Source organism: Mirounga angustirostris, unplaced genomic scaffold (genome assembly GCF_029215605.1).
Source record: "Mirounga angustirostris isolate CCGP_5_RB_7025 unplaced genomic scaffold, mMirAng1.0.hap1 SCAF_10, whole genome shotgun sequence".
Taxonomy (NCBI): Eukaryota; Metazoa; Chordata; class Mammalia; order Carnivora; family Phocidae; genus Mirounga; species Mirounga angustirostris.
The window spans coordinates 66,435,309-66,445,473 of NW_026991718.1; the positions used below are offsets into that span (position 1 = coordinate 66,435,309).

At 44.5% G+C, this 10,165-nt stretch overlaps 1 long non-coding RNA gene across 1 annotated transcript; it reads left to right on the forward strand.

Moving 5' to 3' along the window:
• The first annotated feature begins 1,465 nt into the window (after positions 1-1,465).
• LOC123850509 (uncharacterized) lies at positions 1,466-9,760 on the forward strand. The gene is made up of 3 exons (XR_006792362.1): positions 1,466-1,676; positions 2,788-2,926; positions 9,573-9,760. It is a non-coding gene; the product is annotated as an uncharacterized LOC123850509 (long non-coding RNA).
• The last annotated feature ends 405 nt before the right edge of the window (positions 9,761-10,165 follow it).

Consider the following 10,165-nt stretch of genomic DNA (forward strand, 5'->3'; position numbering starts at 1 on the left):
GCTAAGCAGAAGTTCCTAAATTACAGGTCACAGCAGCAAGGGAAATAAAAGCAATATTGAGTCAGACATGCTAAGTTACTCCTTGTTGCACTGGCATCTCTGATTCTCTTAGGCCTTTTTTTTTTCCCATGGTAGCAAGATGTCCCAGCTCCTGACATCACATCTGTGTTCAAGGCAGGAAGAAAAAGGAGAAGAAAAACATAGTGCCAAACAGATCTTTCTCTTGTATTAGGAAAGTAAAGCTTCTCTCCAAGGCTTCTGCCTGACTTCCCTTGGCAGGTCATGACAAAGACTGGGTCACATGGCTTTACTGCACGAATGTCTGGTTAAGTGGGCAGTGGGGGTGGTCAGGATGGATCTACACCAGTCAAAATTCATTCCCTGAGATGGGATGTATTTTCATCTCAATCAAAACTAAAATTTTATTAGCAAGAAGGAGGAATAGATATTGTTTAGGCAGCTAATCGAGTGTGCCCCCTAGTCCGTTTTCCCCCTCATTTTGCCATCGGGAGCCACATGGAGCTGGCTATTAGACAGCACTTAAGAGGACTGCTGTCTCAACATCATTCTTACTGTGATTCAGAGCACAGCAGGAACCACGAACGCCCACCTTGTAAGTGGGGAGAATGTTCTCATGCTGTAGTTCATGTCTTTTCAGGGGTACCACCTCCTCCAGTTCACTCCCACATGGAGACCAGTTGGCCTCCTTCATTCCCCAACCTCCCTCTGAGCTTGGTTCCCAAACCTTCTGATGGCTGTTTTTCTGCTTGTCACACCCATGCACACCTTTTGAGGCTGATAATAGAAGGGAAAATGGGATGTCAGTAGTAGATGACTCTTTCAGCCAACAGAGCCTCTTTGTATTTCAAATGGAAAGCAAAACAAATCTCCAAGCCCTGAACATTAGAGATCCAGAGATAATGCATGATGAAAGAATTTAAAGTTAGTATCACAGCTCTACCCAGCAGAGAGGAAAGTTTTTTATCATTGGTGGCAGATAACTAGAGTGTCTACACATGGGCTTGTTATTTCAGCTTGTCTTACGTCCTGTGTCTTGTCCTGGAATGCCCTCCACACCACATCAATAACCAGTTGGTTTGGAGACCTGTTTTGGGGAGTGGGTCCTGGAGGTAGTCGCGGGGAGGTGGGGGTAGGATCAATAGGGAATACTGAAGACAGTTTGTCCCCATGCCCTTCCAAGCAGCCATCCCTTCACCGGGACCACACTTGCATTAAGTGTACACAAGGGCTGATGCGTGACAGTCGGCGGTTTAACTCGACTTAGTGTTTGCATTACCTTCCTGGAATGGAGGTGGGCCGTGCATTCGGTATGAAGAAAAGCCTTCTCACGACCCAGGCAGGATTGCTAATCTTGACCCCTCTCATGTGTAATTTCTCACTCCAGGTAATGGGGGCAGCCATAGTGAACTCAGCCAAAGGAGTTGTATGTAACAAGTCCTTTATTTCTCTATCTAGTGGATAAAGAATTTTATTGGCGTCTGACTGAAGTTTGCAATTAGATTCCAAACGTCCAAGTGGCCCCATTATTGACGTCCTGAGAGGGGGATGGACAGTTTGATTTTGCTGCTCTCTTTAGAGTGTGAAGGAACAGTACATGAGGCTGGAGCTGGACACTTCTCAGGACAGAAGCACATTCATCTAAATTGAAATCTAAGGTGAGCTGTCAGCCTTATACTCAGTGACAAAGACCCAGACCCTACAGTTAAATTAGAAATGAGGGAAGGATTTGGGAGAATTCCCCAGGCAAGCCATCCGTTCCCAAGTTTAACATCATAGAGGAAGTTTTCCTTCAGCATTTATGCTTTACCTGATTCGCCAGTGAGTGAAAATGCAAACTCAGGATTTCTAGAAAGAAGTTTTTGATTACTGTTATGTCTTTTATACATTTAATAGAAAGCATTAAGAAACATGGAATTCATGCATTGCTTTGGCTACAGGTAATTTTAAATGAAAAATGAAGTTGGTGCTGTTTCCTTCCTTCCTTCCTTCCTCATATGCTTTCAGGTTTAAGAGTTTTTCATTTAGGGTGCCTGGGTGGCTCAGTTGGTTGAGCAACTGCCTTCAGCCCAGGTCATGATCCTGGAGTCCCTGGATCGAGTCCCGCATCGGGCTCCCTGCTCGGCGGGGGGTCTCCTTCTCCCTCTGCCCTCTTCCCTCTCGTGCTCTCTGTCTCTCATTCTCTCTCTAATAAATAAATAAAATCTTTAAAAAAAAAAAGAGTTTTTCATTTAATGTGAGGGAAATAATTGAAACAAAATGACTAAACGATAAAAAAACAACAAAAATGAAATCCCAAACAAAAAAACCCCCAGTTTCTTCTTGGCATTCCTGTCTTTCGGTTCCTTCAGCTAACTTTTCCTTTATCTGCCTGGCAGATGAAAACCCTAAAATGGCAGAAGGAAGAAATCTTTCTGTAATTCCAGAAGAAATAAGCATTTCCATCCCCAAGGGAACTGACTTCTTTGCCCCGGGGAACCTTTGTGTCTTGTGATTCAGCCTGCCTTCAGTCCCCTGTGGGGTGGGTTTACCAGCCCTGACCTGCCCTCTGAGCTGACGCCGGGAGGGCAGGCCTCTTCAGGTTTCACGGGAAAGTCTGCCCCGGGGGCTTTGCGGGAGAGGATGTTGTGGGTGGAAATTGTGAGTTTTAACCTTTCTAGACTGGATTATCTCATTTCTATTGTATGTTATTTCCTGAAATGAGCTTTTGCAAGTGTGGTTTCCAGAATCATTTTAACTTGACCTTTTTGTGGATAATCACTTTCTCAGGAAGCTTCTGTGCGGAAGTGTCTTTAGCTGCCGTGTGGTTTTGTTGTTACGGCATCCCAGTTCACAGATGAAGACATTGAGGCGGCTCTTTGGGGGAGGATTTCTCTACAATGGAAGGCGGACATGCGGCAAAAGCGAGGTGAGGCCTGTGATACGCGCCTCTTCTGCTTTAGCTTGTTATCGCTCTGCCTAATGTGGCCGTGAATAATACCATTTTCTCAGGGGTCTTTTCTACCAAGCTGATTTAGGAGGAATTAAAAAATTTTTCTTTTCAAAGTTCATCTTGCAAAGTAGGAACGTTGCTACTGTTGGGGAAATAAAATTAAAAACCAAATTATCTCCCAACCCAGAAATCCTCTCCACAAAACTAGTAGAGAAAGGAAAGAGTTTTATTAGCAAATAAGCATTGACTTAGAATGTGATACACATCACTGGTGGTTGTTAAGAGACTTCGGAGACAGAAAGGAATCTAACTCCTTGATTTGGCTAAGCAGATACAACCCAACATATACATGTTTCAAGATGAACAATAACTAGTCCTCAAGTAGGAGGACCTGATGGTGCCATCTGTCACACATAGTTCCTCCTAACTTTACCAGGTGATTGGGGTGATCATCTGTGTTAGCTTTTGGCTTTATTCCGTAGAAAACAAACCTCTTATCTTTATGACAGGAAGTAGTTTTGAAAACTGGAACAAGGCACCCAGGGAAGTTAGGCTCCTACCTTCCCACAGAAACTAGGGGATGGGGTGCTATTTCCCTAGATAGTTACCTTTCAAAGAGATGGCTCCCAAGTCTGGGAGGAAGACATTCCTGAGTCCCAAAGCTGACAAGAGGCGTATCTGGTTTTCAAAAGGATTTTGCACATTTCTTTTTTTTTTTTTTTTAAAGATTTTATTTATTTATTTGACAGAGAGACACAGCGAGAGAGGGAACACAAGCAGGGGGAGTGGGAGAGGGAGAAGCAGGCTTCCTGCCAAGCAGGGAGCCCGATGCGGGGCTCGATCCCAGGATCCTGGGATCATGACCTGAGCCAGAAGGCAGATGCTTAATGACTGAGCCACCCAGGTGCCCCAATTTTGCACATTTCAAAGAGAGAAAGTACTTACAATTTTAAGTTTTCTAAAGCAAATAAAGAAAAAGGAGGTGGGAGAAGTCTCCTCTATTATTTCCACAGGGAGAATTAAGCTCCTTATTTTTAATTTTTATTTGTCCTTATGATACTACTGACCAGTGAAAAATGCGGGCAGACACTAACCCCAGAAGAGCCTCTGAGAGGCTGTGCCTTTCAGGCTTTAGCATGTGTTGGTGGAGGTCATCAGAGGACATGACCTCTAGTTGACCTGTGACTCAGACCTGGGCAATGGGCGGCTCCTCACCCTCTCCCCTGTCCTTGGGTTGTTCGTTCCACCTACCATTCTCACAGCTGGAGCCATTTCAAGGACACAACCTTGAGAGAGTAAGGTGGTATCGAAACCATCTGGATGGTACATGTCCCTGAGCCTCATTAAGGACTTGGTATAAACTCTCATGATTCTGGTGGACAGGTGCAGAGATCCACTCATCTTGCAGCTGCCAAGACAAGCCTCGTTAGTAAGTTCCCTTGCTCATTAACACCCGCCCCCCTTCCACCTGCCCGGCTTTACCTTCTGTGGACATGGGCTAGTTTCAGATTTCACCCAGGAAGCTCCTGAGGTTTCCAACCAACAGCCTGGGGAAGAATTACCCAAGCAACTTGTTTAAACTGCAAATTCCTGACCTGTAACCTTTAGTCGCAACCCCAGAGAGTCTAATTCAGTCTGTCTGAGAAAGGACTCAGGAACTGGAAATTTTAGCAATACCCCATGTGAATTTAATACAGATGGCTCTCAGATCACACCTGGAAAGAAACTTAGGAGAGTAGACTGAGCTCTGGAGTCAGACTGGTCCAGTTCTGGATCATTACTAGCTGTACAGTCTCAGGAAAGTTACTTCTCTGATGGTCAATGTCTTTATGTACTAGGACCATTTACTTGTCAGGACTGAGTGAGGATGACAAGAATGAATGTAAAATGCCCCAAACAGAGCCTGCAGTGCAGCATGTGCTCAATAAATAGCTGTTGCCATTCCTGGTATTACTGTGTAAGCCATCAGTACGTAGATTTACGTATAAATACTTGGCAATGGGCCTCCAACATGAAGTTGAAAGGCATGTAACCTCTGAGGTATCTCTGCTTTAACAGGTGAACCTGTCCTCATAAATGCATTAGACTGGACTTTTTCAATTTTGCAAGTAAGAGAAATGAGCTTGATCTAGTATAAACAAGACAAAAGAGAAGGAAACACATTTATTGTGGGATACTGGGTGTTGTCAGGGAAGTGTGGCTAGGAATTTAGTTGCTGAATATTTGGGAGTCTGGGATGCTGAGTGTCTGTGCTGAGGACATCCCCTTTGGTCTCTGCTTGTTTTTGAGACACTGCTTTATTCTCTCTCATCTCTGTGGACTACTTCTCATCTTGAATGTGAACTCGAGGCCAGGGATGGGTGGGGAGCCTCTTGCTGGCAACCACGAAGGGATAGGCATGAAGATGAAAGTCAAGAAGCTTAGAACACAGAAAGATCCAGCATTCCCTTCAGCATTGTGGAGGTGCTGCATCCACCCTGGACTGCCTACCTGGACTCCCTGTAACGGAAGGCAAATAAATCCCTTTGAGCCTCCAAAAAGTTGGCTTTTCTGCTGCTGATGTCCAAGCACTCTCCCTACTGAAGTGGGAGTCTGGAGAGTTAGAGTCATGGAACAATCAGTCCCAAATGACATGGGGACAGTTGCATTTGTTCTCCTCTGGCCACATGTTTTGAGGAAATTATGCCAGATTCTAGCTTGATTTGCATGCAGTGTTTGACTGGAGTCTCCCCCGCCCCCGCACCCCAACCAGGAGATTCATGTAGTCTGGTTTATTTTATTTTATTTTAAAATATTTAGAAAGATTTTATTTATTTATTTGAGAAAGAGAGAGAGAGAGAGTACGAGGGGTGGGGAGGGGCAGAGGGAGAGAGAAGCAGACTCCCCGCTGAGCAGGGAGCATGAAGCTCCCCCATGACCCGAACTGAAGGTAGACGCTTAACCACTTAACCGACTGAGTCACCCAGGCGCCCCCTGGCCTGGTCTCTTTTAACTGAGTCTCTGTGTTGGGGAGCAGTCTGCTTCTAAAGGTGGGCCTGTCTTCCCAGGCATAACCGAGAAGTGGCAGAGAGTTTTGCCAACGACTCTGTGTGCCCCTTGTCCTAAATCTGTGCCCTGTCCATGCTCTCCCCTCCCCGTGGTCTTCCTGAGCCCTTCGCCAAGTCTGGTTTCAGTAAGGAGTGATACTCGCCCAGGCAGCCAGTTTTGCTCTGCCTGGTTAATTTTTCTGTATTATACGCTAGGGTCATATGTGAGGTCACCCCTACACTGTGTAGGTGGCGTGCTGGGGCAATGACACCAGTTTTCTTGCAGAACTTCTCAGAGCGTCTTGTAACTTACTGGTTGCATGCCCATCATCCCAGCTCATCCCTGAGACTGTCTCTGCATTCCTAGTACTCAGTACAGAGTTTGGCCCTGGGTCATTGCTCCGTAACTATCATTTGAATAGATGAATAAACAGATTCACGACATACCCCATGTATGTTAGATTTAATTTTCTTGCAAGCTGCTTTCATGTTTGCAGCAATAAAATATTTGTCTAAGTGTGACGTTAGTTAGTGCTCATGCTAACACAGTGCCCATGTCGAGCGGTCTAAAACAAAACTAACCTGTCTCAGAGGGATGTTGCTGACCTCTCGGGTGATAACTACTCTTTTCAAAGGAGGACATCTGAAGTGGCATTCTTGCTCCTGGACCGAAACATTAAAATTTAATGTAATAGCTTCATGCTTTGTTAAGGGTTATCTGATCTGGCCAGGATAAGAAAGGGAGGAGGGGTGATAGGGAGACTGCTTTTCACCCCACTCTTTTTCCAGTGCTATGGCGGGATTAATAGGGGAGTTAAAACAAGGATGAATACCTACATTGTATCTGTTGACAAAGCCGTAAAAAGTAGTTGGGAAATTCCATTTGTATTTAAGTTTACTCTTCTAAGTATACTTTCAACCCCTCCCTCTGGCCACCCAGGCCACTTGACATTTTTCTCCTCTGACAGCTCAGAGATAGGAATTTTGTAAATGTCTCTCTCGGAGTTTTAAAGAAAAGGAGTACGTGCTAAGTGCAATGGCTAAATTAGAAACTTAATCAAACCCGCGATTTAAATAAGCCCCAAATAATAATAGGCTGAAAGCCTGTCAGTCTGTGTTGGATCTGGTTTGTTTTACGTGGAGATGACAATGGAACCAGAAAGCGTAGCCCTTTAAGTGCTTCTACCCATTAGCTTTATCAAGTAATTGCAGGCTTGTGGGCATCAATAACAATGAAGGTTGACACCTTGGGAAGGAGAAGTGAATCTTTCCCCTTACAGACCTGGCAGGAAAGAAAAGTGCCGTATGATGAATGCGCTGTGGGCATGAGGATGCTCAGAGCCCCAGGGGAGGCAGGAAGGTTAGCAGGGGACAGAGGAGCTCTCTGCCTTGCTCTAAGGACCACCTCGGTTCTTTCCAGTGTGATCCACTTGGCTCATCTAGTGTGCGGTAGGATCTCAGAGGCCCACTGCTGGTTGTCTCAGCATGAATATTCCTCAGAAAATGCTGTTTCTGGAAAAATATAAATTAAAAAAAGAGCGAAACCTGATGTTGAGAGTGGGGAGGCAAATAGCAAGAAATCTCTTACTAACTCCAGGTTAAGCTGAGAGAGAAACACAGAGCAATGAGAAAGCATGGGAGAAAAAAGCCCATGTATCTGAACCAAGAATTTTTTCCCTCCAAATACTTTGTGAAAAATTTCATATTCTTAGTTGATACTCATCTTGAAAAGGTCACAGTTTTCTCCAGTTTGGAATATTTATTAGTATTCCTGGAATGAACAGCATGAAAATCTTTGGCTGTAAGACAAGTTTCAGGTCAGTAAAAACAGTCAAATATATATCAAAATTAACTTTATATTAAAGAAATGTTGACTTTAGAGATTGAATTGCCGGATACTGTTTCTTTTGGGTGAAATAAATTGTTGAGAGCTTTCTCACTGTTATTAAAATATGCATTTTTACTGTCAATTCAAAATCTATGGAGAGAACCACAAGTTTGAGTTACCTCTTGAAATTAGGCTGGTTTGGAGGGGCCATATTTTGGAGAAAAGAAATCATAGCTAAAGTCATTTTGAGTAGTTCTTGTGTTTAGCCACATATACCATTCCCTAAAGGTGTGAAGGGCCACTGCCACAGGCCACATATGGGAATGACCTGGGGATGCCCAGGCTTCCTCCAGATATTTGAATTTAATTTACTGTGGTGGAGAGAATGGAAAGGGCATTGTTTTCTTTCCTCTTTTCTTCTCTTCCTCTTCCTCCTCCTCCTTCTTCTTCTTCTTCTTCTTCTTCTTCTTCTTCTTCTTCTTCTTCTTCTTCTTCTTCTTCTTCTTCTTCTTCTTCTTCTTCTTCTTCTTCGAGAGGTGGGGTGGGAAAGGGCAGAGGGAGAAGGGGAGAAAGAAAATCTTAAGCAGGCTCCATGCCCATTGCATAGCTCAGCATGGGGTTCGATCTCACGACCCTAAGATCATGACCTGAGCTGAAATCAAGAGTCAGATGCTTACCAAACTGAGCCACCCAGGTGCCCTCTTTTTTCTTTTTTAACCCCCCCCCCATGATTCTCATGTGTGTTCAGAGTTGAGAATCACTGGAATCATGAAGGCGGGTTTGACCCACTCTTATGGGTTAAATTGTGTTCCTTAAAGAGATATGCTGAAGTCCTAATCCCTGGTATTTGTGAATGTGATCTTATTTGGAAATAGGGTCTTTACTGGTGTAATCAGTTAGAATGAGGTCTTACTGGATCAGCATGGGCCCGAAATCCAACATGACTGATGTCTTTATGAGGCGAGGAGAGACACAGGAAGACATAGCCACACCAAGAAGATGGCCCTGTGCAGACAGATGCAGCCACTGGAGTTATGCTGCTGTGTGCCCGGGGACGTCAAGGATTGCTGGCCATACCAGAAGGCAGAAGAGACAAGGAATTATACCCTAGAGTCTTTGGAAAGGAAGTGACCCTACTGACACCTTCATTTCAAACTCTGGCCTCCAGAACTATGAGAGAGTACATTTCTGTTTGCTTTAAGCCACCCAATCTGTGGTCATTTGCTATGGCAGCCCTAGGAAATGAATATACCTGTTGATCCCCATCACTTAGAAATTTGCTGAGAACTCATAGGAAAGATACTAACAGGTGATTGCTCTAAATAAGATTTGTTAGATCTTAAGAAAGTTTCCAGAAGATTCTGGACTGTTGGCTGTTAAAATGATGTGACTATGCCAGTTTTCCCAGGGCTGAGGGAGTTTGGGGAATGTGGGACTTTCAGTGGTTGGGAAGTCTAGCAAAGTCCCCAGCAATCCAGGATGAACTGCTCTCCCCAAACAGGATGGATGCCTGTCAGATCAGACCATCAGGGAGTCCTGGACTACAATAGCTACACTGATCTGCTTCCCTAAATTTGGACAGAACTTAATTAAAAGCAAGTTAAAAACAAATGGTTCTGAGCAATTCTTGGGTTTGGGATTTTATTTCCAGGGTTGGACTTGTGTGTTCAAGTCCAGCATGCTTTTTTGGACTTCTGAAACAAGAAGATCAGCAAGTAGCCTGATTTCTTTCACTAACAAAAGTGAACAATTCTTGTTTCCTACTTAGAATGGAAATCAGGAATTGGATAAGGATTCAGAAGAAGTATGGGGATCTATCTGGCCAGCTGAGCTCCTTTCAAGAAACACAAGGTCATCTCAGACGAGGTAGGATTCCTAGTCCACGAGAAGTGGTGAAAGCCAGGACCCATGGTGAGTGAGTGAGGACACTGCTTAGGGAATTGTGGAGATGAGCCATTTCCTTTTTTTTCCCCCAGATTTTATTTATTTGTTTACTTGACAGAAAGAGAGAGAGGGAGAGAGAGAGCACACTAGGAGAGGGAGTGGCAGGCAGAGGGAGAGCGAGAAACAGGCTCCCTGCTGAGCAAGGAGCTGGATGCAGGGCTAGATCCCAGGACCCCAGGATCATGACCTGAGCTGAAGGCAGAGGCTTAACCAACCGAGCTGAAGGCAGACACTTTAACTGACTGAGCCACCCAAGTTGAGCCATTTCCTGATAAGTCTCACAGCAGAGCCAGTCTTACGCCTTTTAGGTAAAACTGCTTTATGATAGAATCATTAGGTCACAGGAACCAGACCACTTTGCCTGAGCTCTAAGATCCATTCCCCTTATGCTGAACTTAATTATAGGATGAGTTGTGT